We start from the raw sequence: 13853 nt of genomic DNA, 5'->3' as shown, positions 1-13853 counted from the left end.
CAGTTTTCTGGAGGCTGTGATTGTCAGGCTGTTGTCCCAAGTTGACAAGCTGCAGCTGTCCTTCAAACAAAACGGTTTGTGCTAATATAACAGCTTTATTATGTCAGAGCCCTGCAGGTCTCCATCTTGCCTGGCTTGGACCAGCGGACCACTCATGCGCTGTCGACCATATGGATAACATTTGCTCATCCTTACATTTTTGTTTGTCTTTATTTGGGTAAAAAAAAGTTGAAAGTTTTGTTTTGCAATGTTTATTGTCATTAAGTTCCTTCCTCCTCGTATCTCGTAAAGGGGAACTGCACTTTTTTGGAAGTTTGCCCATCATTCACAATTCTTATGTGAGACAAGCACACATATGTTTTTTCTTTTGTTAATGCATTCTAACTAGTAATTAAAGGCCTACTGAAACCCACTACTACCGACCATGCAGTCTGATAGTTTATATATCAATGATGAAATCTTAACATTGCAACACATGCCAATACGGCCGGGTTAACTTATAAAGTGACATTTTAAATTTCCCGTGAAACTTCCGGTTGAAAACGTCTATGTATGATGACGTATGCGCGTGACGTCAATGGTTGAAACGGAAGTATTCGGACACCATTGAATCCAATACAAAAAGCTCTGTTTTCATCTCATAATTCCACAATATTCTGGACATCTGTGTTGGTGAATATTTTGCAATTTGTTTAATGAACAATGAAGACTGCAAAGAAGAAAGCTGCAGGTGGGATCGGTGTATTAGCGGCTGGCTGCAGCAACACAACCAGGAGGACTTTGACTTGGATAGCAGACGCGCTATCCGACGCTAGCCGCCGACCACATCGATGATCGGGTGAAGTCCTTCGTCACTCCGTCGATCGCTGGAACGCAGGTGAGCCCGGGTATTGATGAGCAGATGAGGGCTGGCTGGCGTAGGTGGATAGCTAATGTTTTTATCATAGCTCTGTGAGGTCCCGTAGCTAAGTTAGCTTCAATGGCGTCGTTAGCAACAGCATTGTTAAGCTTCGCCAGGCTGGAAAGCATTAACCGTGTAGTTACAGGTCCATGGTTTAATAGTATTGTTGATTTTCTGTCTATCCTTCCAGTCAGGGGTTTATTTCTTTTGTTTCTATCTGCAGTTAAGCCCGATGCTATCACGTTAGCTCCGTAGCTAAAGTGCTTCGCCGATGTATTGTCGTGGAGATAAAAGTCGCTGTAAATGTCCATTTCGCGTTCTCGACTCTCATTTTAAAGAGGATATAGTATCCGAGGTGGTTTAAAATACAAATCCGTGATCCACAATAGAAAAAGGAGAAAGTGTGGAATCCAATGAGCCAGCTTGTACCTAAGTTACGGTCAGAGCGAAAAAAGATGCGTCCTGCACTGCACTCTAGTCCTTCACTCTCACTGTCCTCATCCACAAATCTTTCATCCTCGCTCAAATTAATGGGGTAATCGTCGCTTTTTCGGTCCGAATCGCTCTCGCTGCTGGTGTAAACAATGGGGAAATGTGAGGAGCCTTTCAACTTGCGACGTCACGCTACTTCTGGTACAGGCAAGGCTTTTTTTTATCAGCGACCAAAAGTTGTGAACTTTATCGTCGATGTTCTCTACTAAATCCTTTCAGCAAAAATATGGCAATATCGCGAAATGATCAAGTATGACACATAGAATGGATCTGCTATCCCCGTTTAAAAAAAAAATAAATCATTTCAGTAGGCCTTTAAATGCGATTAAAAGTCAGCTTACAACGGAGCCTCTGTTAGTCGCTCTATTTCTGTCTATAAAGCGCTTAAAAAAAACATCCATGCACCTCCATTTATAATAATATGTAATATTTATGTATTTTGTGACATTATGAGGATACAGCGGCACATTCATTTCACAAACGCATTATGACGTTCACATTTTCCTTCACAAAATCACTGATTACTACTAACTGTGGACTTCATGAAAGACACCAAATAAAATAAAACATCACCTACTGCACATTGTCTGCTCTCACTGGGATGCTGACTGTTAGGGTGTTGATATATTCCTGTTTAGATGAAGAATGACCGAGCCTGTTCGCCATCACCGGGTCTAAATTGGCTGTCAAAGTTGACCAACTTCTCGGATCATGTCCTCATCTTTTTGCTATACAGGCGAGAGACCTGATTTGTAATCTAAAATACACTTTCACGAGCTCCGAGTGGAGGAATCAGCTCACCAGCTGATGACGTCAATACAGCAGCATAAGGAAGTTACCTCTCTGTGACAATGGGCGGCTAAAAATAGGTTCTTAACGTTAGCGCTTTAATGACATTATTGCTAATATGTGGTTAATATTCAGGTCACGAAATGCAAATTGAGTATACAGTATTAGGCGGTTTTTGGATGTTATTTAGAGGGCTCTATGGGCGGAATTGTGACAATCTGTCACTTCACTTCTGTTTGTTTCCTTGTTTGGTGTTTGTTTCCTGTCGGCACTTTTAATTTTGTTCCATTTCCTGCATGTCTCCTCTGAGCGCTCGCTTCCTTCACCTGTCCCTGATTGGCAACTGCAACCATGTGTGCCGGGCTGCCAATCAGGGACAGGCTGCTATCTATGCCTGCCTCGCCGGTTCCTCAGGGCTCGAGGTGTTACGGTTGTACAGGGGAAGAAGACAGCACAGACAGGAGGGACGTCGTTTTAGCTCTATGTTTATTTATATATAAATATATAAATAATATATATAAATAAGAAATAATAATAATAAACAAGGGAATGCAGTGTGACTAATCCAAAAGTGTATGGTGTGCGACTATGTGTAGGAATTAAGTGTTACCCGTAGTGTTGAGCGAGAGGCGGAAGTCCAAGAGGGGCAAGGTTGGTGAGGTCGAGGAGAGGAGAGAGGCGTCAAAGTCCGTGTCCAGGCGGGAGGTCGAGATCCAAAAGGCAGCCAGGGAAGCAGAGGGAATACGGGGAGACAAGACACACTGCTCGTGATGCGGGAACGGCGGTATACTGTGCACAGGACAGGTCGCTACGTTCTGGCACAGGATGTAGGTTCGCACTGGCTTAAGACGGCAGGTCTTCTAATCAGCAACAGGTGTGTTGATTGCTGATTGTTGATTGAATGCAGCTGCTTGCTGCAGCCGCAGTGGCGCGCACTTGTTGGTGCATCCAGCGCGGCGCACATATGAATGCCCGGGCCGTGACACAAGGATTGTGATTATGTTGAGAACATTTACATGTATGACTGCTTCCTCCTATTTTGAGAGTAATAAAGATTCTTACCTGCACATCGATCTCCTGTTTCCTGCATCCTGTGGTCACAACTACTGCAGCCATGCGAGTTCCTGACAGTATTGGAGGACCTCCCATTGAATTCATTGTAAACAGACTTTTTAAAGAGAGCAAAAATCACTTGATATTCTTTACTGCTCACTGGTGTTATATATCTGAGTTATTGTACAGAAATATGTGGAAACAACTACAAATGTGCATTTCATTCACTAACGGTGTTGCAAAAAAGATCAATTAGAATAATACATAATGTTGGATATAGAGAACACACAAACACTTTGTTTATTGAATCACAAATATTGACATTTAACGATTTGGTGCTTTTGCAAACAGCTAAAATGATGTACAAAGCAAACTATAACCTGCTACTCAAGAATGTACAACAATTCTTCTCAACAAAAGAGGAGAAATGCAATCTTAGAGGAAAATCTAATTTAAAACATTTTTATGCTCGTACAACACTTAAAACCTTTAGCATATCAGCATGTGGAATTCAATTATGGAATGGATTAACCAAAGAAATCCAACAAAGCACCAATATGATTCAGTTTAAGAGACTGTTCAAACTACAAGTGTTCACAAAGTACACAGAACAAGAATTATGATGAATATCTTGAACTCTTTTAATATATATATGTGTATATGTTGTTTTATTGAGACAAAGATAATTTATGTATTTAATATGTGTTTACTTACTATGGTATATTATTTGTTTATTATTTATATGTTCACTGTTATGTTACAGAGAACAAGGAAATTGGATAAAATTGCAATGGTATGAAAAGAAGTAGGATTAAATAAGCTCTGCTTCTTCCTACTCCTTAATGGACGTGCTGTAATGAAACATTGTAGTGTATGCATGTTCGAAATAAACTGAACTGAACGTTTAATCAAATTTATTTACGAGTTAGAATGCATTAAACTACAAACGTGTTCTTGTCTCTCACAAAGGTTGTGAATTATACGCAAAATTCCAAAAATAAGAGCAGTTCCCCTTTAACTCTTTACAAAGCTGAGGCTCACAAGGCAATTGAAGATCTGCAGCTCTCTGCTTCCCCCTTCTGGCAATTGAGGAGTCTGCAGAAGCTTTGGTTGTTTTAATAATATCCAATAATTGCCACCTCTACCAATATAATGTAACACAATGGCAGGCCGTGCGTTTCCCACCTAGGCCTTCAGTGATGTCCTACTTCAATGATTACCTCTCAAAATACCATTGTTTATGTCCCCACATGACCATTGCTGGAGAAATACTATACAGAAACATATTTACACACTACTCCGCATTGAAACACAACAGTGTACAAAATGGGTTATTTTCTGGCACATTTGAAAATCAATAAACCCGCATCAGCAATTAGAACATATCTTATGTGGTACTGTCAAAATTAAAATTACAAAAAACATATTAAACGTGAAAAAATAAAGAAATAAAATATCTGAACTCACATTTCATCGCCGGGACAGCTGAGCTAGCTTCCGGGCTTGAATGCATGGTCTCACAAGATGTAGTTTCTCTTTAAATATCCTTCATGATAATGGCCTTGCAAATATATGTGGTCTTGTCTGATCATAAAAGATGCAGACGAGGCGTGTTGGCTGAGTTCTTAAAGGCCTACTGAAACCGACTACTACCAACCACGCAGTCTGATAGTTTATATATCAATGATGAAATCTTAACATTGAAACACAAGCCAATACGGCCGGGTTAACTTATAAAGTGCAATTTTAAATTTCCCGGGAAACTTCTGGCTGAAAACATCTATGTATGATGACGTTTGCGCGTGACGTCAAGGGTTGAAGCAGACATTTTGGAATAGCACGGTCGCCAGCTTAAGTCGTCTGTTTTCACCACATATTTCCACAGTATTCTGGACATCTGTGTTGGTGAATCTTTTGCAATTTGTTCAATGAACAATGGAGACTGCAAAGAAGAAAGCTGTAGGTGGGATCGGTGTATTAGCGGCTGGCTGCAGCAACACAACCAGGAGGACTTTGAGTTGGATAGCAGACGCGGTACCGTGAGTACAGCTTTGGCTTCCAAACATTTGATCGCTTGCCCGTACGTGCGTGTCGCTATGTGCATGTCACGTACTTAACTTTGGGGAAATATATGTTTCTTGCCGACTCTGATGGTGGCCGGGGTGTCGTCGAAAGCTACAATGCCGTCCGCCGCCGCACCGCTGTCCTCACCTGTCTGGGTTGACTTCCTCCGTCTGCAGGCTGCCGACCACATCGATGATCGGGTGAAGTCCTTCGTCGCGCCGTTGATCGCTGGAACGCAGGTGAGCACGGGTGTTGATGAGCAGATGAGAGCTGGCGTAGGTGGAGAGCTAATGTTTTTAGCATAGCTCTATCGAAGTCCCGTAGCTAAGTTAGCTTCAATGGCGTCATTAGCAACAGCATTGCTAGGCTTCGCCAAGCTGGAAAGCATTAACCGTGTGGTTACAGGTCCAGTGTTTGGTAGTATTGTTGATCTTCTGTCTATCCTTCCAGTCAGGGGCTTATTTATTTTGTTTCTATCTGCATTTAAGCACGATGCTATCATGTTAGCTCCGTAGCTAAAGTGCTTCGCCGATGTATTGTCATGGAGATAAAAGTCACTGTGAATGTCCATTTCACGTTCTCGACTCTTATTTTCAAGAGGATATAGTATCCGAGGTGGTTTAAAATACAAATCCGTGATCCACAATAGAAAAAGGAGAGAGTGTGGAATCCTATGAGCCAGCTTGTACCTAAGTTACGGTCAGAGCGAAAAAAGATACGTCCTGCACTGCACTCTAATCCTTCACTCTCACGTTCCTCATCCACGAATCTTTCATCCTCGCTCAAATTAATGGGGTAATCGTCGCTTTCTCGGTCCGAATCGCTCTCGCTGCTGGTGTAAACAATGTGCAGATGTGAGGAGCCCTTCAACCTGTGACATCACGCTACTTCCGGTACAGGCAAGGCTTTTTTATCAGCGACCAAACGTTGCGAACTTTATCGTCGATGTTCTCTACTAAATCCTTTCAGCAAAAATATGGCAATATCGCGAAATGATCAATTATGACACATAGAATGGATCTGCTATCCCCGTTTGAATAAGAACATTTCATTTCAGTAGGCCTGTAAAGTTTACTCCACAGCATGCTCGTCAAAAACATTCCACAACCTAAACGGGGCTATTGCGCATGCTCTTCACTACTGTGTCATGCTAGGTAATGGAGTTCTTATGTTACTTAGCTCATAACATCATAATATATATCTGCCTTAGGCCAGCTAGAAGGCCTTACTGACAACAACAACTTGTGATCTGATTGGCTATCGCAACTGTCTATCAACTGTATGTCCCCGTTCACCTCCAGTGCACAGACACCTGCATTGTTGATTCTAAAGGCCCTGGGCAGATTTGGTACAGCATGGCAACAAAAGCTAGCTGAATTCTGATTGGATAAAAACTCTATAACCTAAAAAAACAGCGCTGGAAAGAGCATAATATTACATGAAGATAATATGAGTACTTTTAGATATTTACGGAAAGTAAACAAAAAAATAATTAAAAAAAAATTATGATCATGATTTCTGGTTATGTTAGGCCAGCAGAGAAGGCCTTGCTGGCCCTGACGGCACACCACTGGTGTCACGGCAATACTCTAACGATATTTAAAATGGAACCCATTACCTCCCTGCTTGACACTCAGCATCAAGGGTTGGAATTGGGGGTTAAATCACCAAAAATGATTCCCGGGCGCGGCCACCGCTGCTGCTCACTGCTCCCCTCAGCTCCCGGGGGGGGGGGGGTGATCAAGGGTGATGGGGATACTTTTACCACACCTAGTGTGTGTGTGTAAGACAACCATTGGTACTTTAACTTTAACTTAATTTATATGATATAATATATACCGATATTTGAAAATGGTTGCTGTGCACTGCAGTCTAGAGTTTGCCCAGTAGATGTCGGGGGGCTCTCAGACTTGCACCCATTGCATAGTTCTGATTTAATTATTCAATGGACCTGGTACATTTCAAGTTGCCTGGGATTCAATGCAATGCTGTTTACACACACATGCAATTACACCGACCACCAAAAGAGGGAGACTTTACACTAAAAAACACCTATCTGTATAAATCCTATGCCACACTAAAAACTTTGACATGTGTCTGGTGCAAAGTCCATTCAAATCATTGTGTATAGTAACTTTAATGTATAATAAGAGCTTAATACCACTTGAAATGAAACTTATTTAGCATGTATTAAAAGCAACAATTTGCACAAAACAAAGCATGTACAAATATTTATATGTCTCAGAATAGGAACAAAATAAGGTATTCGTTAAACCTTGGCTTCTTCTGGGCGTGAGCATGGCTCCTTCCATCCTGCTGGAGATCTTGTAGTGGCTGCATGAGTTCGCCCTAAGCCGCTCTCCCCACTCATTCACCGGCATTCACCTAAATCTGTCACACAGATTTGACACCGCGTCACTTGGAGTGCACTCAGAAATGACATGTATATAATGTGCAATATTGTGCACATTTTCAGCCTGGACTACGCTTAGAGCGCAACCGTGTTTTCTTCTTGTAGAGAAATAACACCTTAAGTACGATTGATCTTTTTTTTTTTTCCAATTGTCCAATCTTGAATTGAAAACAAATGTTTAAATTTTTTCAAACAATTGTTTGAATATGATTTTATTATTTATATAAAATATAATTTAACGATTTGGTGCATTTGCAAACAGCTAAAATGATGTATAAAGCAAACTATAACCTGCTAGCCAAGAATGTACAACAATTCTGTGGTGGATTGTCCAGAGCTTAAACAGCAACAAAAGTGAATTTAGTACAAAACGTTTATTTACCCATTATCAAGTCAGATTGAGCTGTCCATGCAGACACACAAACGTCCTCCGGAGGACACACACAAGCAATCTCTCTCGAATCCCGGTCGCCTGCCAGTTTTATCTGTCTCTTGTGCGTCACAGTTTTTTTCTCGTGCGTCATTTGTTTTTGCAACATCCTTGGATTCCTTAATCGTACTTAAACAATCAAAACATTCTGTAGACAGGTTGGCGCGACTTAATATTCACTTTTGTCCCACACCCGGGGACACAGAATAGAAGAGAAATTAAATGAGCGTACATTCTTGACAGACATGAAATATAGGTCAAAGGTCAGAAATTCTACTACAATTCTTCTCAACAAAAGAGGAGAAATATAACCTTAGAATTAAATCTAATTTAAAACATTTGTACGTGCATACAACACTTAAAACCTTTAGCATATCCGTATGTGGAATTAAATTATGGAATGGATTAACCAAAGAAATCCAACAAAGCACCAATATGATTCAGTTTAAGAGACTGTTCAAACTACAAGTATAATAATTTTGAACCCTTTCTTTTTTTTTTATTATTGAGACAAATATTATTTATGTATTTAATGTTTGTTTGCTTACTACGGTATATTATGTATTTATTATTTATTTGTTCACTGTTATGTTACAGAGAACAAGGACATTTGATAAAAATGTATGAAAAGGGGTAGGATTAAATAAACTCTGCTTCTTTCTACTCCTTTTCGGACATGCTGTAATGAAACAACTGGAAATGTGTGATGAGTCACATTGTATCGTGTGCATGTTCCAAATAAACTGGAACTGAAACTGAACTGGACTATATAAAGTCACTGCATTGACGTACTATTGAAAATACAACATCTGCATATTGTACAATTTACGAAATAATTACTTTTGTTTTAATTTTACATGCACTTTCTGTGGTTTTTCCTGTAAATAGATGTTCCACACATACATTTATTTTCAATATTACCATATTTACAATATATGTGCAGGTTTTTGTGTGCAGGTATTGCCCGCTAATGCACAAGCAGCGATTGCTTGGAGAAAGTTGAGCATTGGAAAGGTGGAAAAAAAAAAGAAGAAGACTGAGTGCCCCTCACCCTGGGCTTACGTCCTTCATTCAATTCCCGCTTTTGTCGCTTTCTTCCGGAGTCTTTTTCCGGATAAAGCAACTGGCCTCAGTGGCCACTAAGAAGGATTTTCTCTCCCCAGCCGATGTAGCTTTTGTCCAATTTGCATTGCCCAAAGTAGCTCGTTTGAGCTTCTCAAGACAATCCTATAGGTTTAAAAATGGGGAAGTATAAAAAACAAATGCATATTATAATGCTTTTTTGTCCAAATATAAGAGTTATTTATCCTTGGGCTAGTTTCCTTTTTCCTTTTTTTTTTTAATACCGAGTTGTTTTTGTATTCCAGGAGGCCGTGGAGGATAATTATGATTCACTTCCAGTTGTAAATGAGCAGTCATGAACGTCCGCTCCTTTGGGAATCTCCAGCCTTTTGAAAAGAAAATAGAGGTTAAAAATCTGCTAAATGAGTTTGCGGCAACAGAGATCCTTCCTTCCACAGGTAATGAGTTTGATTAATTTTTGACCTTTGGAAACTTTTCAGAGCTTTTTTAGGCCACTTCTTGTGTTTTTTTCCCTCCACACTGGCATAGGTTTTGTTTTATGGGGTTTTGCATTGAACACCTAAAGGCACAGGTGTCAAACTCAAGGCCCGGGTGCCCAATCTGGCCCGCCGCTTAATTTTATGATGGCCCGCAAAAAGCTTTTGAAATAATACGCATCAATAAAACACCTAATCTCTCCCCCTGAATGTATTTTTTCCTTCAATTTAAACTAATTTAAAACTTTTGTATGCTCGTACGACACTTAAAACCTTTAGCATATCAGTATATGGAATTAAACTATGGAATTGATTAACCAAAGAAATCCAACAAAGCACCAATATGATTCAGTTTAAGAGACTGTTCAAACTACAAGTGTTCACAAAGTACACAGAACAAGAATTATGATGAACATCTTGAAACTCTTTTTTTTTTTTTTTATTGAGACAGAGATTATCTGTGTATTTAATATTTGTTTACTTACTATGGTATATTATTTGTTTATTATTTATGGTAACCCTTTAGTAGGGGGAACACATTTTCACCATTCATTAGTTGCTTATTAACATGCAAATTAGTAACATATTGGCACTTAATTAGTCATTATTAAGTACTTATTAATGCCTTATTCTGCAGGGCCTTAAACCATTAACTAAGAGTCTTCCCTCAATAACCTCAGAATTATTGCTTATTAGTAACCCTAACCCTTACATGTTCCCCTAGTGTCCAAATAACTCTAAATTGAGACTTTGTTCCTTTAATAAGCCACTAATTAATGGTTAATATGTGTGAATGTGAGTGTGAATGTTGTCTATCTATCTGTGTTGGCTCTGCGATGAGGTGGCGACTTGTCCAGGGTGTACCCCGCCTTCCGCCCGATTGTAGCTGAGATAGGCTCCAGCGCCCCCCGCGACCCCGAAGGGAATAAGCGGTAGAAAATGGATGGATGGATGTTCCCCATACTAAAGTGTTACCATATTTATTTTTTCACTGTTATGTTACAGAGAACAAGGACATTGGATAACATTGCTATGGTATGAAAATGGGTAGGATTAAATAAGCTCAGCTTCTTCCTACTCCTTTTCGGACGTGCTGTAATGAAACAACTGGGAATATGTGATGCGTTACATTGTATCGTATGCGTGTTTGAAATCAACTGAAACTGAACTGAACTGAATTTTGACAGAAAAATGCATGTAGTGTATGCAATTGCATGTCTTTTAACTTTAATATTGCCATGTTTGTCAAAATAAATATAAACACTTAAATATCTGCTGGTCACACTTCAGTTAGTCATCAATTTGTATGTATTTTTAAAAATGCATAGGCAATGTGTAATAAAATTACGAGGTGATTATACATTAATATTTATCTACATTAATTGTTACAATTAAGCAGCCATAACTGCAATGTGGCCCCAAATGAAAACAAGTTTGACACCCATGACCTAATCGCTGCAAAAGTAGGGACTACTAGGAACTGGAAATCTCATGTAAAAACTATGTAACATAAGGTGGCAATAAATATTTCAATAATGAATAAAGCAAAAATATGTTTTAAACCAAAAATCACTTCATATTTTCACTGCTCCCTAGTTTTACCATATCTGACTTATTGTATCGTCATCTAAAGTGTACACGCTTTAGTACAGCCTGCAGAGGCCCGGTGATCTGGAATGAGATCGATAGCTCTATAAAAGCATCAAATTCTTTAAACATTTTTAAAAAGCGTTTTAAGCCATATTTATTGCGACATTATCCTTAGTAAATTTATCACACACCTTATGGTTGAGGAATTCACATTAGATGCATAATTTTGGTGTTGACCTGTGTATGTATGATGAGATTATCGCAGATCTTCAAGATGCAACCTTTTAATCAAATTTCAATATTAGGATATTGAGACTGATTTGGTGGATTTAAAGATTCCTTTTTTTTATCTAGAAATGAAATTGTAAATGGGTATTTAGTGGGTAGATTCTGAAATGTATTGTATTATATTTTGTACATTATATGATGATGTATATTTTAACTGTGGGTCCCTGAAGCTGTGTGCTTCTAGGGATGACCTTTTTGCAGAACAGACTCTGATATTAACAAAAGAAACAATAATGAAATGCAAAACTATGTCTGTCTGTAAATAAATAAATACAATTGGGCAGAAATTTGGGGAGATAACTACAAAAGTACACTTCATCACTAACTATGTTACAAAAAAAAGGTCAGTTAGAATAATACATAATGTTCGATTTAGAGGACATAAAACCCTTTATTTATCAAATCTGAAATAATGAAATTCAACGATTTGGTGCATTGCTAAAATTACGTACAAAGCAAACTATAACCTGCTACCAAAAAATGTACAATAACTTTAAAGAAAAATCTAACTTAAAACATTTGCATGCAGGTACAACACTTAAAACCTTCAGCATATCAATGTGTGGGATTCAAATATGGAATGGTTTAACTATTTATGAAGATAACTCTTGTATTAGGAATGAATGAATTATTGTTTACAAATAAAGAACAGGAAGAGAACATATGTGTTAGTAATTGCTATGAATTAGAAAACTTCTACCAAACCAAACCAAACAGTGACCATATATAATTCATCTCTGATACGACAGTATACTTAAAGCTAACGTATGTCATCAGTTCAAAATTATATATTTTTCAAACATAAAAATATAAGAACACAACCGCTGGCAAGCAAATGTCACCAATAGTTTAAAAGAAAAAAAATGGATACATACAAATTGTCATTCGGGCTGAATTAGATGACCGCCTGTTAGAATAATTATGCATATATTGTCACACAACTCTTATGCTTAAGGGCCGTTGCTATAGTTATTATCAATTGTGCTGAAATTGTATTTTTCTTTGTCTGTGCAAAGCTGGCAATCCAAAAGATTGCAAGCCAGTCTCGTATCAGTGTTTGTTTCCAGAATCGGCCTGCTGACTGCCAAAGCCGAACATCGAGTACCGTGACGCAGACAGAGTAGAAACAAGGCGATATCACGACTGTTAAGACATTTTCATTTTTGTATAATCATATATTGTGTCTAACTGGAGCTGTCGAGATTACCCCCTTCCCTCAGCGACAGCTTCAGTGATGTAACCAGGGACCTCCCAAATAAATAGAGGAAGCACTTGGGCTGGACTTTTAGAACGTAGTTTGGATCTGTAACTAGAGTACAGACCAAAACACGTCTCTCCTCAATTGAGCAAAATTGAACTCTGTCTCTGCATGATTCCTTGCTTCTCGTCTGTTTAATAAATGTCATCAGTGTTTGATCCTGACACCGCCCTTTTATGGCTGTCATCACACATGCACATTATAGAAGAGTGTTCAAAAGTTAGCAGCCGCGTAACCCTAATCAAAAAAATATTTATTCAACATAACACACGACTGTACCGAGGATGTCGTTGTGGCTTGTACAGCCCTTTGAGACACTTGTGATTTAGGGCTATATAAATAAACATTGATTGATTGATTGACTAGGTGAGAATGGACATATACTTAAAACATATACACTATATTGCCAAAAGTATTTGGCCACCTGCCTTGACTCACATATGAACTTGAAGTGCCATCCCATTCCTAACCCATAGGGTTCAATATGATGTCGGTCCACCTTTTGCAGCTATTACAGCTTCAACTCTTCTGAGAAGGCTGTCCACAAGGAATTTTCCACTATTCTGCTTTGTGCACTGCAAGGTCCTTAAAGACATGGATGACAGAGTCTAGTGTGGATGAACTTGACTGGCCTGCACAGAGTCCTGACCTGAACCCGATAGAACACCTTTGAGCTTCAAGGAATGGGTTTCCATGGCCGAACAGCTGCATCTAAGCCACTCATCACCAAGTCAGATCAAAGCGTCGGATGCAGTGGTGTAAAGAACGTCGCCACTGGACTCTAGAGCTGTGGAGACGCCTTCTCTGGAGTGGGTTTGGAGGTTGCCAGGAGAACGGTACATTTCGGACTGCATTGTGCCGAGTGTGAAATTTGGTGCAGGAGGAATTATGGTGTGTGGTTGTTTTTCAGGAGTTGGGCTTGGTTAGCCTTAGTTCCAGTGGAAGGAACTTTGAATGTTCCAGGATACCGAAACATTTCGGACAATTCCATGCTCCCAACCTTGTGGGAACAGTTT

The sequence above is a fragment of the Entelurus aequoreus genome, linkage group LG14 (assembly GCF_033978785.1).
Source record: "Entelurus aequoreus isolate RoL-2023_Sb linkage group LG14, RoL_Eaeq_v1.1, whole genome shotgun sequence".
Lineage (NCBI taxonomy): Eukaryota > Metazoa > Chordata > Actinopteri > Syngnathiformes > Syngnathidae > Entelurus > Entelurus aequoreus.
Note: the sequence above shows the minus strand (reverse complement) of the source record.